This window comes from Vollenhovia emeryi, unplaced genomic scaffold (assembly GCF_000949405.1).
Source record: "Vollenhovia emeryi isolate VEMERY1.0 unplaced genomic scaffold, V.emery_V1.0 DF939210.1, whole genome shotgun sequence".
Taxonomy (NCBI): Eukaryota; Metazoa; Arthropoda; class Insecta; order Hymenoptera; family Formicidae; genus Vollenhovia; species Vollenhovia emeryi.
This window is the reverse complement of record NW_011967156.1, coordinates 735,867-757,013: the sequence shown is the minus strand read 5'-3', so window position 1 is coordinate 757,013 and position 21,147 is coordinate 735,867. Positions and strand designations below refer to the sequence as shown.

Here is a 21,147-nt window from a genome sequence, read left to right as displayed (position 1 = left end):
CAACTACACGCGAGGCATGTAATTAAGTAACGCCTGCGGTGCGATCGTTGATCGCCATTGAACGGAAACGCGGGTCGCCAGGTACATCGTCGTGAAAACATGCGCCAATAAATATACTATGGAATTTTGGAACAACGCTCAACCCTAAGATTCCATTTCAGTACAAAAAGCCAAAAAGCTCTGCATTGTCTCTTATTACTATCAATAAAATAAGCGCGATCCTTGCATCGTCCTGTTAAGAATGTGTGTGCATATTGCATTATACGTATACATTTACTTATATATTTATATTTCATGATTTTACTTGTAACAATAGAGGAAAGATAGCGGAGTTTCGGCTAAATTGATAGACACCATCTGTTGGTTCCATCCTGAATTTACTGCCCTTGGAGTGAAATTTGTTTAGTAGAAAATTGATCGTTAGATCGTGTAATCGGTGCGAAAAAAGATTTGCGATTGATTTTGGACGTGGAAAACCTGCTATCTCGAATTAGAATCCTATCCCATAATAGCGGACTCTCCTCTATATGTTACCGACATCTCAGAAGAGGAGGTCGGTGAGGAATATTTTGCTCTCGATGCAGAAACAATGTAGGTACGTTACGTATAATAAAAATTTTACAAATACGATATACAAATAACACAATTTTCAGATTTTTTGCTGTTGTGCGTTAATGTTAATCCCCCACTTTGCGGTCAAAATATGGAATATTCAGATCGTTTAAATTACTACCCTGGATCTACTGCGGCTTATAACCGCATACAGTCGTATCAGCGGTATAGGTGTGGACTTTATACAGGACACAAAGCACCATCCATGCTTTTGTAATGCCAGAGTTAATTTCTAAAACCTTTGTCGCATACATACGCGCCCGGTTTGTTTCAGGGATTGCGCACGCACGCGCCCGTTTCATCCCGAAAATCCGCGCGCTCGCACACGTACGTGCACACGCGATTTCACCGCGAGTGCAAGATTGGAGTGCGCTGAATGGCAACTTCCGAACGTGGAGCACGGACTTAATTAGCGAAATTGTCAAGAAACGAGATTGGAGGTCGGCATTGGCAGCGTAATTAATTAGTGCGCGCGACACTGATCCTCTAATGAGATTTTGCCTGTCGATTATACCATCGTCGGCACGTATTGTCACTAGGCGATTGCCGATAACGTATCTATTAATTTTTCAAGAGTGCACAGTACAAATAAATTATCGGTGTATATCGGCATGGCTGATCAGCGTGTCGCACAAGTTCCGCGAGAATTTAAACTGTTTGTCAAGCATACTATCAAACAGAATACGAACAACCATTCTATTGACCCTTGAGTATCCGTGTGATAAATATTGCGCTACATTAGCAACGTCGTTTATCAATTAATTCTCCGCCAGAGAAAAAGTTGCTTTTCCAAAATACTCGAGAGACTTGGTAGAAAAGCGTGCTTCGCGCGAGACTAGCCCTTCATATATCCCTTCATGTGGTAAAAAAGAGGAAAGGAAAAAGTATGGAAATATGAGAAATGTTGAATTTGATATTGTACGCAGCGTTAGAACGACAGGATGAGAGAAATAGGTTCCTGTTCAACGTTTCAATCAAATAACTCGGTATTTGCTATAATTTATGGCATTTGCGACGAGTGGTGCCTACTTAGGCTTCCGTAAAAATCAATACCTCGTGCGAGGTTATTGCCCCGTGTACGATAACAACTTGCTAAGGATTACTGCACCGTCAGGTTGATTATACATATACTATGGTAATTTCGCATTAACAAGCATTTACCTACAGTAAGAGATTCCAAAATGATTAAAGCATAAAGCCCACATTATTTTCATAACGTGAAACCCGAGGGGGAGACGTTTCGATGCTTCGAATTCAAGTCCGTGCGTGAGGAATCGTTGAATTAATTTCGACTAGAACGCAATTCCGTGTGAAAATTCAATAAGCACGTTGTAAATATATTACGCAGCTAAATAAATGTTGCTGCGTATAAAAATGTTATTTCAAACGCGAATGGGAATTCTGCTTATATGCAGATAAGTCACGCTTATCTGCGAGGTACAATCGAATGGAGCATTAAATTATGTAAGCCCAGTGACGCACGTGAAAGCGTCGAAACGAAAGCTGAGCGGAGGGAAGTGTTATTAAATTTGCAGCAGACTCTCAGCGTCGCAGACTGCGAATTCGCATGATAATACACGGAAAAATACGCGTCCTAATGATTTCGTGACACGCGCGATCGGATATCGGCAGAAATTCCCGGGGAGAAAACCCGTCGCCGTCCAGGCGGATTCAATTTCTGCGTTATTTCCATTCACGACCGCCGACCGTCCGGGGATTGTTCAAGGTCGCGCCGGCGGAAATCGCACGAGGACCGGAAAACAGCCTCGGGATCCGATAGAGAAACCAAATTTCGCGCGTGGGCGAACGCGAAACTCGGCGCGTCCACGGCACACGGGGACCACCCGCGCTCGATTCGATTAGGGTACAAAGGGTGACAGTTTGCGTGTTGGATTTCAGTTTTGAAAGCGAGCGACTGCGAGCGAGCGAAGCGGACAATAAAATATTTTCGGCAAATAAAATGACCCCCGGGGGGGGGGGGGAAGCGGGAGCGGGTGAAAAAAAAGAACGGCTTCGCGCTACGCGCTCCGCGGACGTTCCGCGTCCGGCGAAACTAATTCCGTGCCCTCCGCCGCGAACAATTGGCGAGGAAGCGGCTCGTCGGTTTATCGACTGTCATACACTTCAACGTCGAGCAGTCGATACACTGCGGCGCGTTGCTGATGGGTACTTCACGATGCGACGCGAATATTGACTGCAGACATTTTCTGACGATCCTTTACATAGCATTCCGTATACGGCGCAATGTCAAATTCGTGTCGCGCAGCAAAGGCTTGCCCATCAATCGCTTTGTATACGCCGCATTATTTTCAGCCATCTCGATTACTGAACGAATTCGCTTATTTTAAGTGCGCTCTTCAATGAAACTAAACGACGTTTGCCATCAACTTTTTAATTTTGTTGCAGGTTGTCTCTTTATTCGAACTTTCGTCTTAAAATATGCAACCTTGCTTTCGTAATACTTTGCGTCAATCAAAATCAGTACTTTTATATGTCCATTAGAAATCGGAAACGTAATTTATTTTATCAAGACGGGAATATTAAATGCGAGCCAAAGAAAGTTCGCGCGCGATTTCTTTTATTATATATCAAGCAATTTTATATCACAAGTTAATATTTCCGTCGCAAAAATTTAGTTTCTATGAAATATCTCGAATTTAATGTTGCATTATATGTACAGAGTGTTACGACAAAAACGTCGGAAAATGTCTGCATTCAATATCCGTACAACATAATTATATCAAAAGTCAAAAATGTATAAAGAATTATAAAGAATCGCAATATACCTGATAAAGTTAATAATTATTAAAATCAACGGTATGTCTATTAGATAAAATTTAGATAAAATAACCGTAATGGCAATCACCATTTAATAAATTGATAATTAAAAAAAGACAGGTACGCGATGCGGTACGCCTTATCTTCGTTTTAGCTATGGATCAGCGAAGGGCACCGTTGACTGATAAAATACAAGCGGCCAGTCATAGACGGACAATTGAGGCGAAAAAGAAAACGTTTACACCCGCGTCAAAATCCGGATCGACTTCACTATAGCTTGAGAGGGAAACTTTCTCGGTACAATACCGCGACATGCACATCCATCAAAATCCTGACTTTCCCCAGTTTGATGAATCACCTAATCGATATTGATTAAGCATCGGCCTGTGCCCATGGCGGACGATAAGATGGAATCGACAAATCATGTTAATTCAGAAGTTATATTTATAATTACACGAATGCAAAATATATTAGCCGGAAAAAATATTGCCGATACTTAATGTATGATTTATGGCGGGTAATTACGGCGCTTAGTCGATTTACGTCGGTCGCTTTGAAACGGGATTAGGATGGGATTACCATGATAATCAATCTCTCGCGGAGGATAAATTCATGAATAATTAAAAGTTCAAGTTGTGGTACAATTTCTAAAACTTTTCCGCACGAAATCCATAATGTATTATATATTATATATTTGGATAATAATTAATCCTTCCATAAGCTATGCCGAGTAGCCTCAAAATTCCCCTGTTATTTTCGTACAGCGCTGGTTTCATATCAATAGACCTAAATAACGACAAAGTGAGAAAAATATGAAACATTTTATAAACGCAGGCAATTACGATACTTAAAAGAAGCTTGCAAGCTAATGCAACAGACGCGCGTGTCGATTATCTCTCGAATTATCTGTTCTATTCTATCTATTTCTATCTCGGTCTAATCTAATAATTACTGGCGACAATAAGCAAACTCTCCTTCGTCTTTAATTATCCTTCCGCTGTCTCGACCGACACCCTGACGCGGTTCTCGCCATTTTGACGCGTTCAATCTGCAGCTGCGCGATAAGAAGGGGGTTAATAAAACTGTCTCTGAACGTGTGCCAGGCCTGGCACTTGGACACGTCCAGCTCGAAGATGGCGGAGAGCGAATTTCCGGCCGAGCGGTCGAGCAGACCGCAAAATGTCGATTGGCTGCGTCGCGTAGAGTCCCATCAGAATTTCATTACGCGCATAAACCCCACGGTCAATTTCAAGCCATGCCTCTGGTACACCTCAAATGGCAACACGGACACATCGCAGACCTCGAACGTTGTGTCCGAGGTTATGCCGACGCGTACCAGAGGGTCGATATTAATCCTCAGACGCGATATGCAATTTTCGCCCTCTCTCCTTAAATGATAATAATGTATTGTAATGTAATATGTTATATAATTGTATTGGTGCACCTCATTAATGCACAACATGTTATAAATTATGCTACAAGGAAGAGAATACTGCAATTATAACTCGAAACAATGCCTACACCGCGAACAACGATGTAAAATAATGTTAACATTAAATCGAAAATTGCCTGGATAAGTGCTTCATTAAAAAACGGTTCCAATTTTCCGTTTATGCGTTCACACGATGGTCTATTCCTATGCATTTGAATTGATCTATTCGCGTGCCATTCAAATGACAATGAAACACCCGGTATAGTTTCGTTCGCACATTTAACGAACAGAAAAAATAATATCCGCGATGTAGTATTGCCCGACGGGGCAATTAAATATCTGATGCGTTATTAAATTTTCACATTATCTGCGGATTATACGCGATCGGTTTTCATACCGTTTGTAAAGCGTAACCTATCGCGCGATGTATGCGTGGTGAAATAAAATAGAAATCGCGGTAAAAAAAGATCAATATTTATGGAATCACGTGCGCGATGCAAAAATCATACGCTAGCTACGCAAGAGCGTTTTGACCCACCGATAGTGCATCCGTAGTGCGTCAAAGGGTTAAAGCGTTTCAGTAATATGTTCGATATGGCAAAATCGATGGCTCATCATTTGACGTTTCCTGCAAATATCAAACGACACGTGAATGCATTAACACGCACAATTACGGATAGATAAACACGTCACGTTTTACCGCTCAAACGCTGTTTAAACGCTATGCGACGACGATTGAGTGGTCCCAAATACCGTACCGCCAATCTCTTCTGTTTAGCTTATGCCATAAAGTTAATAACGGCAATTCGTTGCGAAATGATGGGGAAAAAGTGGAAGGCAAACTATACACGGCGTTTTATCGCGTATTTTATTGTAATGCGTAGCTCGAAATATTAGAGTTATCGAATTTCTAAGAAAATTTTAAAAAAGGATTACATTAAAAAATTACATTGTATTACGTATTAAAATTATACTGAAATTATCGTGAATATGGATCATATAATATAATTAATATAACTTTTATATAACTAAATTTAATAAGTACGTTATAATCGATGCTTCGTGAATTTATTAACATTTCATTTTCTTTCGAGCTGAAACAAACCGGACGTGTATAATCGAAAAAATTTACAATTAAAAAAGATAAGTCTAAAAGAGAGAGAGAGAGAGAGAGAGAGAAAATAACATGAATCGTGTTTACTTCGTATTTAGTTTTCGATAAGGAAAAGTTTGAAACGTTTTTAACAATGGCGCGCATCTTAAAAATAATGTAGTTATTTTTATTAAAAGAAAACCATGTTAAACCTATACTATTTATTAATAATCCATAATCCGCCTCAATCGTCCATCAAATTTATTTCGCGCGATTTGAAATTGTCTTCTGCTTTTAAATCGCTTTTTACCCTAAAAGCTACAAATTATTCGCGGTTAAAAGTATTTGCTGGAAAGATTCGTGTACGATCTTCCGACGGAGCTGTTTTGATATTGAAAGATTCTGTAAGTCAGAACCGATCGCAGACCGAGAGCTCCCTCGCAATAGGATTCAGCCAAGAGACTACTCTTTATGCAATCAGGTTGCCGCAGTCGGGGATGCATCGACTATTACCGCAAAACAAAACTAAGGCACCGTCTCGCTCCTCGTTGCACTCATTCGACCGGAATGCAGTCGTAATTAACCGTTAAAAAGTTTCGCGACCACTGAGCGAGCTAGAGCGAAAAAAACTGGTCTCTACTTTTTGACGGGAAAGCGCCAGAGGGGAAGTTGGAATCGGATGTTCTTGGTAATTAAGCCGATTAAATGTGTCAGAAATTTAGAACTAAATTAAAACTCAATGAAGGAGACGAACGGCACTTCTATATTACCAGATTCTATCCATCCGTCGAGATGTGTGCGACATGAAAGGAAGGATGTCTTTTTACCTGAAAATGACCGATTCCCTCGCGAGAGTAATTTGAATCTGGAGAAGAAAAAAAAGGAGAGCGCGCTCGAATTAATTTCCTCGTGTTAACTATTACACGATTCGATAATCAGCCGCAATTGTATCGCGTGGAGCACAATGATAACCGCTAAATGTGCTATTTAGGCGTGATACACCTCAAAGGCGATGAAAACGATGCTACTGCAGCTATTACACGGTTACCGCAATGCGCATGAGATTAGCAAATTTACTAGAATTTACCGAATATACACCGAACGTACATATATCCTGCTGCCGCTTTAGGAAGTGCTGGATTACTGGTTTACCGTCGCCGAGGGTGGTTGCACTTCGCTCCCGGGTTTCTAATTTCTAATTACTTCCGCGGTTAAACAGAGAGACGCGGATATTTACTCGCGATACACCCGCTCGCGTGATCCGTCCGTGTTTAAATCGCCAGATTGAGATCGGCGAGCGATACCTGCCAATTATCTCCAAGTGACCAATAAATTCGGCCGCATCCATGCCCCGCCACGTGCGACCCGGCCTGGTCCGGCCGGCCAGGCCGGCCGCGGCATCGCCTACGATAGCGCAGCTCCGGGTGAACATTGTTTATCGCTCGAACGGCGCAAAGTTAGATTAGTTCGGTATTAACGACACCGAACGCATCGCAGGCAGCCGCGAGGGAATTGCATCATCTCGCGACGATTCCCCGGGCAACGATTCAATGTGCTCGGGCTCTCTCCGCCATATACGAACAGCTGCATTAACGGCGCATCGCATGGATCCTCCCACTACGCTTCCGGTTTTTCCCTCTAGAGCATTATCCACTTTAGCCCCGGCAATTCCTCTCCGAAACTTGATCGGCTAATGGATGAAGACGATGGGAAACTGGGTACGGAAGGTAAATTAAATTTATGGAATCGCTGGGCACTAATTTTTTTTTTATGAGAAACAATTGACAATTTCAGTCCTCGAAGTACCGCGGCAATCGCGCTAATGTCCGATCTATCATAGGTGGGTGCCGTAGGCCAAGTTCATTGGCCACAATCGCTCTATTAAATCGACAGGGGGGGGGGGGAGCATACGGGGTGCACAATGGTTAACAATAATTCATCTGTATTGCCCTGTCTACCTACGTGACACGCATCTCCCGACGGTCCAGCCTAAAGGCGTCTCGATAATTGAACGCCGACTTTCACAATCGCTCGCTCGCGCAGGACACCCGGAATAGCGACGAGCGTGATGGTTACGGTTACCAAGAGTTACCGTATGTCACGCGATCAATCCAACTCGCGAACAACTCCCGACGTCGGTATACAATTTCATTTGGCCGACATGCTTTACAGCTATTACCGTTTACAGCCTCTCCGACTGTCGCGTGTGCGATTATTGCTCATTCACCGTCGTAATTCACGTAACAAAGAAGCGATTAGAAAATTTTTAATGGCAGCGAAAGAAAATACACCCTCGGAAAAGATTTCTGTCACCGAGACAACAAATATTCTTGGCGCATTTATATTTCTCGCAACCTCGTTTGGTATAAAAATAAGACAATGTCAAAATAAAGTCAATATTTCTTATTCTCCTCTGTCGAATTAAAAAAGATTGACTTACTATATTGAGACAAGCTTACATAAATGTAGTAACTTATATAAATGCGATTAGAATAAATTTTCCCTCCATCTTACAACGTACAAAGTTAGCACCACGATATTCGACAAAAGACTAGCATTTTATTCTAGATTGGAGAATTTTTCATTTAAGATTAAAATATCCTTTCTCTATATTAAATATGATTGGCGCTATATCGATCCTATTTTACGATACATACATTCAAGTGTAATAGCATTGAATCCGAAAATCTTTTCTGTGGGTGTACACCCTCAGAAAGGATTTCTGTTACAGAGGCAAAAAATATTCTTGACGCATTTATTCTCACAACCTCGTTTAGTATAAAAATAAGACAATATTAAAATAAACTCAATAGTTCTTATTCTCCTCTTTCGAATTAAAAAAGATTGACTTACTATATTGAGATAAGAATAACTTATATAAATGTAAATTTATGCACTCTTGCGTTTAGAATAAATTTTCCCGCCAACTTACAACGCACGAAGTTGGCACAACAATATTCGACACAAGACTATCATTTTATTCTAGACTGTAGAATTTTTCATTTAAGATTAAAATATTCCTTTCTCTATAATCAATATGATTGGCGCTATATCGATCCTATTTTACGATACGTTGAAGTGTAATAGCATTGGATCTGGGAATCTTTGCTGTGGGTGTGCGAACGAGTGTAAAGAAAAAAAAGGCGCAAAGTCTCTATTCTCGTTCTAATCGCAATAGCAAACGAGAACGAATACCTAATAGATTAACGTGTAAAGGCAAAAAAGAAGAGCCAAGGTGCATCGCGAGGTACGTTGTTCGATTACGCGATGTAAGATAAATTATCGCGGCAACAAACACGCACCGCTTAGCGCGGGGATAATCAACATTCGCGAGTGTCTTTAGCAAGAGGAACGGCTGACAAATGGATCAGAGTTCCTCGATGAAACTTCGGAGAGAGCGCGGCGAAGCTAAAACACGTTAGTAAATCTACGGACAAACTGTTACCATCTTCAGATTCCCGGGCGGAACATCGGGGAGAGGCCTCTAATTACTTGGAGGATTAAGCGAGACGCTGCAATCCGTCTATTCCACGCCAAGTAAGAAATTTACAATGTTAGTACTCGCAAATTCCCACAAATCTCATAATTAAAGCCACTTGGCAGAGTGCCGTGCTTCGAGCATTCATAAGTCTCGCAATTTGCAAGATCGAGTTGGCGCAAACAATCTCCTATCACACTCGAGATCTAAATTACATCTGATTTGGAAACACAGCGAGCCGTCTTTGAGAGGAACAACAGGTGATTATGTTTACCTCTCTCAAACAAAACGCTTAGACAACGGAAAAAAGAAGTTCTCTAAAATTGACACTGACTTCTCGCGTATTTACCAAGACTCATTGAGATCGACTGGCGTTCGTTGCTAAAGAAAAAAAAACCCCGATTTATTCTTCGGTTAGTCAATTAGTAACGTCGGCCAGAATCGAGAACTGTAATCGTGTACGTTACTACTTACTTAACTCAAACGCATTTCCAAAGTCTAAGCAAACTTCTCTTCAGCGACACTTTACGACATCAAATTCGCGCGTTAAACGCTAATAAACTCAAAGCTCAGGAAACTCTCGCGTCGACGAGTTTTGCAATGCTCTCGGCGCATCCAGTATGAAAATCGTCCCTGCGCAAGTACGTGAGCGAACTGCCAAGAACCCGAAGAAAGAACACGGAATCTAGCGAGCAAAGATTTTCGTAGGCTCGTACCGGTGTTTACGATGCGCAATTGTGAGACCCAAGGGAGACTCTATGAGCTACTAATAGCCCTGTTACGGAGTGTCCGAGCCATTTCTGGGTCAACATGAGAACACCGCATCCCCTGCCCCTCCCGCCCCGGGGGATTGAAAAAGCCATCTAATGTCCTCATTGCGCTCCCGTTTCATTCGCCCGCGAATTGCGCCCGTTTATCTCCTTTTGGACTTTCATCGCGATGCATTTAACCCACTCGTGTTTTGTTAACAAATAAACGCAATTCTCAGTGTACGAAATGTCGAAATTTATTTTTAGCTCTAGCTACAAATGCGACAGAAAAAGAAATACTATTTCAAAGATATTCGGTTTCGATGCGTTGAAGTAACATTATTGAATCTCTCGCCCTAAAGTAGATTTGCTAAAGGTAGCTTCTACAAAATTCGCACCTGCATTCAGGGAAAAAAAATACGTTTCGATCGTCTCTTTATAATTGATGCGCGCGTACGTGGGAAAAAATAATTTTTCGTCATTTATGCATATTCGCCACTCGGTTTGATCCTCTAATTTTTCGGGCGACCATCGCACACGTCAAATATGTGAATATTCGTTGAATATTCCGGACACGAGCGCGGAGCGATTCGAGTGAATCCAGGGAAGACGCAAAATCGATTCCGCCGATGTTCCGTAAATCCGCAACGCGATCCCAAATTTGTCCGACGTCATTTCGGCCGGCTCGCATTTGGCTCGCGAAACGCCCCGCGGATCCAGCGACAAATCGATCATATTAGGTTGCGCCATCGTCGACGAACAATGAGCGATCGGGCGTTAATACCGCGATTTGCAGTCGCGCGAAGAGGCCGACACCGCCTGCACTCGATGGAATATCAAACAGGTCTGCTGTCTGCATACGGCTTGATGCCGTCTCTTTAAAACTCTCGCCCTTTACACTCGCGACTCCGCCGTTCGTGATTTCAATTTGCTTGCTTGCTTTGCCGCATATACGCTTTTTACATAAAAGCTATCGAGCGTATATTTTTAAATTGAAGATCCCTCGAAAAAAATATCGGAATATTCGAGTTGGTAGTCTGCGAGATATTTTTTTAAGATATTTTCAGATATATGTATTATTTTTCGCAATATCTTAATAAACAAGTCGTCGGATATAAGAATTTTTCAGTGCACTTTGGGAGCAAGTTTCTGCGATAAAGTTTGACAGAGTCGCAGGTTTCCACGCGAGCTTTCGACAGCGGACCTTCTCTATTGTGGAAATTACTCTGGGAAAAAAGAGACAGTTAGCAACCCATTTTGGGGCCCGCAATTAGTAATCGAATTATTCGGATTGTTCGTAACTCCAATCTTTTACGAATTTTACCCCTAAAAATCGCAATTAGCTATATACTAATCAGTTCTCACAAGTAGTTCTATCGATATTCAGTAACGCAAGGATAATTTTTACTTAAGAGGCACTAACCGAAATTTTAAGTTGCTTAACTACAAAAAAAGACGGTCAAAATTTTTCCCAGAGTATGAGTTACGAACAATCCAAATAATTCGATTACTAATTGTGGGCCCCAAAATGGACTGCTGTCTTTTTCTTACCAGAGTATTTGTTATTTCAACTTGATAGAACGAAGTCATACAACATCCGCCACACACGGATCACGGTTTATCGTGGGCGAGCAGCGTTGGCTTAATGAATTCCTTGTACGGACGATAATCGCGGCAATTAGATAAACGCGTGCGCGAACGGACTTGGGGCAAAAGGATCGTCGCCGGTGGTCCCGTCGCGGCCGCGCTTACAAATCTTCCTTAGATCCTTACCGGAAAGCTCGCTATACCGGACATTACTCATTGGTTGACGACGACGACGACGATGAATACTGCTAAAAGACGCGAACCACCAACATCGAACCACCGTGATGAACCGTAAGCCGACGTCACGTTCCTCGAGAAAATAAAGAAAAGTCGCTGGCGGACTGGGTCCGCAAGGCCCGAGGACATAAATCGCGAATGTATTAATCTTTAATGCGACACGTAACTTGAAAATGGCTGGACTTAAATTTCTCCGACGCCTCCGAATGTCGAATTTACGGTAGAAACAAATCACGATTATTAAGAGTCGATCCTGCAGCAGGGAACAAGTTCTAAATTACGCAACTGATCGTTAAAGAAAGGAGAATAGCAAACGTTAAAGAATTATTTCAGTTTCTTGGCGATAAATTTTTTAAACTAATAATACTGTTTTATTGCCCCTTTCTTTCTCACAAATGCTGTTGATTTAACAATATGCATTTGTTATAAGCAAATTCTCTTTAATATTCTATTCTTGATAACTAAACATTTAATATAAAGTTCATGAGCCGAGAAGGGAAGTCATTTTCATTAAATGAGACGATATTGTCGGCGGTAGAATGAAGAAACAACGCTTTATATTCGCTTCCACCTGCTGGTCGGGATTATTAGCAGAGAGGTAATTGAGTTTGTGAAAGAGGAAACGCGAGAAAAATCAGCAAGACCTTTGTGTAAAAAGTTTCTTCGATTCATGGCTGGCATAATTGCGTAATAAACGCAACGATCGTAATGGGCAATAAAACGATTAAATTCAATATTCGAAAATATCGCGATTTCTTTCATTTCACAATTTAATATCTCATTATTTAAGGAGTCTCGCGAAACGCGTAAACAACGCGCTGCTTAATTAAACGAGCTCTGTCACGTCGTTAGAGCAGCGTGTACCTTTTCGACGCGGCATTTGTGAAATCCGCACTACGCTAAAGCTAGCGCCAAACTATGCGCGATTCGCAAACGGAGAGAATTTTCTCCTAAAATTTACCCTGAAAATCATGTAATCGTGGGACAACGTGGCATTTTCAGGAACTTTACAACAGTTTTTTTTTTATTTTATCATACATTTTACTAGTAATTGTACTCAGTACACATTTTACTAGTAAAATGTATGGTAAAATTTCGAAAAAACTCTCATAAAATTGTCCAAAATGCCAAATCGTCCCACGACTACATGATTTTCAGGATAAATTTTAAGAGAAAATTCCGTGTATATTCGCGAATAGTGTTGAGGAAAAATTCGTCGATTCTCTAGCCGAGCGGTTTTTTGACTACTCTGGGAAATAAAGACAGTCGGCAGCCCATTTTGGGGCCTACAATTAGTAATCGAATTATTTGGATTGTTCGTAACTCTGCTCTAGGAAAAATTTTGACCGTTTTTTTGTAGGTAAGCAACTTAACATTTCGGTTTGTGTCTCTTAAGCGAAAATTATCTTTGCGTTACTGAATATTGGCAGAACTAATTGAAAGAATTGATTAGTATTAATAATATACACTGGCCAGTGTAGGTCGTTTCGAAAGACTATATCATCGGTTTTATATTACTGGCGATAAGAAATCTATTTGTGAGTGATTAGTACTACTTTAAAATCTTGGACATATATAGAACAGCTAATTACGATTTTTAGTTACGCGAGGTAAAATTCGTAAAAGATTGGAGTTGCGAACAATCCAAATAATTCGATTACTAATTGTGGGCCCCAAAATGCATTGCTAACTGTCTTTTTTTCCCCAGAGTAGTATTGAAACTCGGCTAATTGTAGACTTACAAGTAACAACAGGTAAGAGTTAAAAGTTGTAAGAGTCCAAGTTAACACGAACGGAACGACAAGTAGGAAATTACGAATGATAAACCGCGAATCACGAATTGCGCATAGCGTGGCTAGCTTAAAATGCAGCAGCTCTTCAGTCAAACTTATTTAAACGGACTTTCGACCGAAGCGATCTTGACCACTTAAAGATCCCACTCGATTAAAATGTTTTCGCCGAAAACTGATGCAACCCGAACGTTAGACACGCGCGAGCATGATCGACGAAATATGTTGTACCGGACACGCGATCGTTGTTCAACGGCTCGATTTAATATTCGCGCTATCGAGGCGAACGGAACGAGGCGAAGCTCCCGATGCATTTCCCACACCGCCTTAATCGCGCACTTATTTGTCTACGGACGACGTAGTATACGTTTCTCATTTGCATGTACGCATCAACATACAGCGCGAATTGCCTTGACGATTGCTCAACATCGCGCGTTTAGCGTAAACACATTGCCACATTGCCGTATGCATGAAATAATTGCGTGTGTGCCGCCTCTAAATTGGACGATAAATTTTCAAAAAATTCATATATGTACAATCGAATAGAATCCCACGACGATGGGCAATAAAAACGAGCAACGTTTCTAACTGGCAATATCGTAGCAAGCAATTATTCGTTTCGCATAAATTACGCTAAAAAATCTGATTAAAGTGTTGCGCGATGATTGAGCACGTTTAAACTTGATTATCAGAACTTTACGAGTACGATATTACAGATCGAGTTTCGTTAATTCATTCTCTCTTTCTCGCTCTCTCGGGGAAAGCAATTTGCGATGGTATCACGATGCAATAACCATATGCAAACTCATTGTTGCTACGATATCGCGATAATTTTTCCACAATATTACAGAGAACAAGATACAAAATTTTATATCCCGCCAGGGATGTTTACCTGCACACACGATGCGTGTTACGAGGCTGCTGCTCCGTTGCACTCGCTCGCTTTGCACAGCACTCATTCGAGAAAATACGATTAGCTACGATCGCACGGCACTTTGAGCGGCACTCCCGATGTTAAAGCGCGACGTCGCGCGAGAAGTATTGTCTTACCGAACCGTATCTCTACACTTAATCATTTAATTCCACGCGCTGCTCCTTCACCGTCTCCGAGAACGAAGCGCGGATTACGTGCGCATCGAGGCAACGTCGGTGGAGCAATCGTCAACCATTGCGGCGAAGCGACACTCCACAATTTCCGCTCCTCGCTTTCCGTCTTAAAAGAAACAGGCCGCGCGAAATATCAGCTCGATAGCCGGCCGTCATCTTGATACGCGCCTTGAGATACGTTGTCGATCGCGAGAACTTATCAAACGCGCGGTGATAATCGTTCATCGCAACAATCGCGACTATCGCGCTTGGCGTCTCCCGGCACTTGCCGCGTCCGCGTCCCGAAGGGTAATGCGACCTACAGCTCGCGCCGCCTGCGTACCGCTCGAGGTCTCGCCGCGCGAATAACAACAAAGAAATGTAAACACAAAGCCAACCGCGCACGCCGACCGTTCGACGTACGTTTAATTCAAGAAATATCGTTTCACGTAGGATTTAATAATTAAAGGGATACTGAAGTGATTCCGCACTTTTGCCACCTTTTGCTCCTAGAACTGCCAATTCGTGAAAATACGCGAACATTTGTGTGATATATACATTGTGTTGCTTTCGTGCACGAACCGACAGTGTTCTACTATTCGGACTAAATCAAGAGAACAGCACGATATCATTGAAATTAAGTTTAGAAGCCTAACAAAAAATCTATATATTATATGTTACCTATAAACTTATAACTTATTCGAGTGAATAGACTTCTTGTTAAGCTCCTAAACTTAATTTCAATAATACCGTGCTGTTCTTTCACTTAATCTGAATAGTGGGGCACTGTGGTCCGCACACAAAAGCCATGTAATTTGTATATATTACACAAATGTTTTCACGATTTGACAGTTCTAGGAGCAAAAGGTGCCAAAAGTGCAGAATCACCCCAGCATCCCCTATTTCTCCCCTCTTTCAAACCGATCTTATTGTAATCGCGCGAACGCCGTCCCGGATACGCGCATCCGCATCGAAAACAATAGCGAAAACGATAGTTTACCCCTTCCGGGACGAATATAAACTCTGTTTCTCAAATTGAAATTTGATCATTCTTTCTCGCGGCGCAATTAATCAGCCGAGCTGTGAAAATTAATAACGGGTGACGGATCGATGCACATGTGTAAACGAAGTTTATACATTAACGGGTCCGAACGCGTCACCTCTACCTTTGATCGCGTGCAACTCGAAAACTGTTTGTGAGCCTCGACATTTTCAATTTTCGGCCCCAATTAATCTCTAGAATATGCTATTAAAGTATTGTACGGTGGTCATGGCACATATGGATCTTTCAAAAAAATACTTTTCGTTCTAAGCTCGTTCGTAAAACGTTTTGACGGGGGCGAATGGTGAAATTTTCTATTTTCAGAAAACGTTTGTATTAAAATAAAAAATCAAAATTGTGAAAATTGCTCGCTCGCTCCGGCGACAGGGAAGCTCGCGCGCGAACGATCGATTTTGCTGACCGCTTCTTATCTGGTTCGAGAAATCAATTTTGACGAACGAGGGGTAACAAGCGGCGTATGAAATCTCATAAGTTTCCAGGAGATTGCGATTGTCCAATTCAGCTGCACGGAATCGGATAAAACGGAGACGCTGAGACACACACATACACACACGCGCGTGCGATTGATATATCGATACATGTGCATTTATAATATGCACGTATGAAGCCTTGTGCAATGTGCGGCAACTTAAAATAAAACCGCGGAAACTTAAATGGCTGAAGCCACAGGCGGAGGGAACTGTCTCAAAACGCGAGCTCCTGAAAAACGACTTAAGCCGTTTTACGCGCGTGTATATGTGTGTGTGCATAATATGCATACGTGCAAGACGAGGTAACCGTGCAAGCAAAGAGAAAAGTTCGAGGTAGACGAAGTTCGCCCAAGAGAGAATATTCGAAAAGATACGAACTACGGCTTACTCCGCCGTTCTATTGGCGTTCGATTACCGCATGTAAAGGAAGCTTTTATCTAAAGAGAGAATATGGGGAAATCCGTCTCATTAAGGATAAATTATTTCGTAAATTTAATAACGCTCTATCTTCTGGCAAAAATTTAAGTTTCTTAATACCAAAAATATTCAAACGGATTTTTTCTTACTTTCTAAGAACATTTAATATTCTTCTATTAATATCCAGTGAACTTTTTTCAGCAAAATTTGATGCTGAAAGTTTACCAAGTTTAAAAATGCGACAGATACCGTATTTCCCGCTCGACCTTTCTCAAAGGAACTTGATGTAACGAACGGTTTAATATTACAGTATTTAGATATTAATCTTTTGTTCAAATTCCTAGTAAAATGAACAAATACTTCTTTTTAATTTGAATATTTCATTAAATTTCGTTATCGCTGGTCACGTGTAAATCAGAAAGAAAAAGATGAAGATCTGTGTAAACTGAAGGGAGGAAAGGATAGGCTTTCTCTCTTTCGGCACACTGTCTGATAATGTAGGTACAAATTGCAGAAGTTGGTTGAACTTCTGATAGAGAACTCTGTAATAAAGAATAGAAGATAGCGTGGCCGAAGTAGGACGTTGCCACGAATGTAACAAAAGGACGCCAGTAATGAATCGGCAGATTGTCAGTAAAGGATATCCCCGGAGTCTCCCTTTCGAACGCGTTAATGAGGATTGAATTCATTACTTGACAGTGGCTAGATATCAATTAACGGAGAAAAGGCCCCGCAGGCCACTTTTACATCACCGACTGCCAACTAGAACAATCTCGCCGTGTTTCAACAGGCAACCGTAATTGAAAGCAGAAAATTTCAAACGCGCTAAGTGTCGGGAAGTTGTTTTTCTTTAATATCGGAAAAATGTCACACGTTTGCGATTTTTATTTCATTACAAACGCCGTTTGTTGACACTACAATCTCGGTTTTCCAACAAACTGTTCAATCATTTCAAACACAAAAAATAACGGGGAATACTTTTAGAACAAGAGTTCGCCGATTCGTAGCGCTAGAAATTTTCGTAATTAAGATTTTTCGAAAACTTCCCCTCGTGGAAAGAACGTTTTTAATATCTCGATCGAGAAATACCGTTGACTGCATAATATTATTGCTGTTTACCAGACACTACTCCAAATGTTTTATTCAACACATTTTTATTCTATCGATCTATTATTAAGACATAAGGTAAATAACCATGTCTTTTCGGATCTAAGATGCCGTATTTTTGAAAAGCGATGAGGCGCGAACGATGTATAAACATATTCATGACTCGAATCGAGTATTCCATAAAGCCGCAGAGTTTCACCCCAATCATGAGGCGACGAAATACCCCCCCGTCCCAGTAAATCCCAGCAATATCTTGTAAATATTGCAGCACGCTTGAGAGATTTGAAATGCATTACTAATCTGCTATGCAGATGCAAAATGCAACGACACCTTGAGGAAGCAGATATTGATTCGCGCAGACTTTGAGTCGTCGCGATAAAAACTGAGGGAGAAAAAAGCGCGATTACGCCGTCTCGGTCCGCAAGAAACATTGATCTCCAATAATTTATGTAACGTGTTACCCACGCGACGCGCACTCGTCGTGACACAACCAATTTATATTACACAGTCAATTACAGTCAATTTTCATTCGTCGTAAACAAACTTCGATATGTTTCGATAACTAATGACAAACGCAGCAGTTATTTTAATATACGCGTGGAATATCTAAAAACAGAAACGTACCGTCGATTGGTGTCAGCGGAAAAATAGACGAGCCACGTTCTATCAAAAATGGAAAATATTAGAGAATGGAATATACGTGCTAACGTTTAGTTTTTTCCATCGCTTTTTCCGCATCAGGCGAGAGCCTAATATTATTGTCACAATGACAGCAATTTTTAAAAACTGATAAAGAAACGGAGGAAATTACGAAAGTTTATTTGTTGTAAGTTTATCGCAAATAATGAAAAAATATTTTACACGCCTAAGTCGCGTCATGTCGTAGAAAACTTGAAGATAAAGAACGACAATTAAGATACGAATGTTCACTTACTCAGAGTCACTTTGTAAGGTACGGACTCACTTGTAAAAATAGCTACAATTAGCTATTTTTTACTGTTCTATTAACGTTACTGTTCTATTACACGTAGCGTTAAAATACAAATATTTAGAAATATAGCCCTCCCGAATTTATTAAATAATGCAGTAGCCGACAGTTAATTTACGAGAAAAGTATTGAATTAAAATAAAGCGCAATCTTCTAACCTCAGATATTATTTTCTTCTTTTACCCTCACGGGTAAGTATATATGTATCCAATAATAATTAATAATTCAATAAAAGAAAAATTACTTTATGTCATTAACAGCGAATACATTTCGCATTGTACTTCATCGTGCTACAGCGCTAAATCAGTAGGGTGTGATTTGATCAATTCATTTTGTTGCAATTTCCACTGTTTCAAAATATTTGTATAGATAGCAACCGATCTTTCATTCGAGTGAGTGACAACATCGTCATCTCGTCACATTTCGCGCATCTTCCTAGCACGCGGCCTAACGAGAATTCGCGTTCGTCCTTTTGCCGTAAAGGGTACACGAGGCACTCCGGGTGGAAACTATTTTTAGATCACCGGAGAGCTCTCCATTTGGCTTAGCGACACTTCCACGAGGAACTAAGGGAACTGGTAAATACCGGAATGTACCGCGTGCCATCCCGTATAAATCCCGCGGGTGCAATCCTGCGGAGGCAGTCCATTATGGTGGAACGAACCGTGGACTCACCGGGATAACCGAGAAATCTCTTAGAAGGCACTTGAAGCGAAAACGCGCTCATCCCGCGGACCAATTGGATAACGAGCGATAAAAATTTTGTGATTTAAATAATCCGCAACGGATGGAAAGCCGGAACGCGTTCCGCAAATTTAATACAGCCCGTGTTCGTTCGTCAAAAATTATTTTTTGTTCCTGTCCGCATATAAAGCAGCTCGTAACAAAATTTCGCTTTTTCTTACAAGAGCATCTCGTAGAAAAAAAAGGAGACAGGACATGCAGGAATGCTTGTATCAAATTATTACTTTGAAACTGAAGAAACAAAGGAATGAGTTTTGTTATTGGAAAATATTGCGGTATCACGCTCACTCTATTATATGCTCTTTCAATTGCGTTTCGTGCAGCCCTCAGATAGACAATCGTATTGTCTATGGAAGAGTTAATAACAACGCTAAACATAAAAGGCCTTACGTTTATCTCCGCCTTTTATTTCTTCGGGTTTCTACGTGTCTCTTCTTCAAAGGCTTCCTCTTCCTCCTTTTCTCCTCCAAGAAATTCCCGAGATCAGTAATCCTCGCGCGAAACGAAGCAGCACGGCGTTCAGTTCAAGCTACAAAATTTGTTGTTCCGTTTTCACAAAACAGAAGGCCATGACTCCCGAACGACGTGACGATCTAGAAAACAAACCAATCGCAATCGTCGATTAGATTAGATTAGATTAGATTAAGAGACATTTCATTGTCAGAAACATTATTTATCTCTAGTATGTAATAGCTGATGAAAAAGTACATACAGCATAAGTTTTGATAATGCAGCGTATCGAGCTGATCTAATTTATTCGATAAATCTTGCGTGTGACTTCTCGCCAGTCTTTTATGTTCATACAAAAAATAGATATATGAAAATGTAACGCATGCACGATACAGTGCAGTATTAAGAGGACCTTTTGCCTCGTCATAATATAACAACAGTTTCAAAATTTGGCCACTTTAGAATATATATACAGTTTACACACACATATACCGCCGATGTATCGTAACGTCGAGTCTATTGAATTCCATTGATATTGATTCTATTGATTTGTTCAATTGAAGAACAGACAGATAAGCGGATAGATATCAATTTGGATTAAATAGATGTGAATTTCAAAAGCAGTATCTCTCCTCTATGAAGTATTCAACGATTAAAACCATAGCTACCCTTTCTGCATAGAGTATATACATATGTGTTTAACTAATGTGTTTAACTTTATTGAAAACTAAAGTTATCGTTTAGGCAAAGCTTAAAAGTTATACAGGGTGTGTCCTAATACCCGTATGTCCCGTAGATGGTAGATAGACCGGGGCAAACTGAATAGAAAAGTCCTATACTATTTTGCAAAATTCGCAGTAGTTATCGAGAAATTAATTTTAATGTCTGAGCGAATGAGAGCGTAGAAGGCGACAGGCCGGACTCGGCAGGCAACGGTGGGGCATCATCTAATAGCGAGAGGTGGAGCGGCACGCCGAAAAAAAGTTGTCACGCAGCGAGCGGCGAGCTTTTTTGACAACTTTTTTCGGCGCACCGCTCCACCTCTCACTATTTTAGATGATGCCCC

At 41.0% G+C, this 21,147-nt stretch overlaps 1 protein-coding gene across 3 annotated transcripts in view; it reads right to left on the bottom strand.

The window, feature by feature from the left end:
• LOC105561207 overlaps positions 1 to 21,147 on the bottom strand; it is a 145,084-nt gene that overhangs the window by 90,750 nt on the left and 33,187 nt on the right. The window contains exon 2 of one of the 3 annotated variants that reach the window (XM_012010982.1): positions 20,022 to 20,224. The gene's annotated coding sequence lies outside the window, so the exon portion shown is untranslated. Of the gene's footprint in view, positions 1 to 14,648; positions 15,444 to 20,021; positions 20,895 to 21,147 lie in introns of those variants that run through there. The other 2 variants (XM_012010981.1, XM_012010983.1) reach the window with 2 other exon arrangements.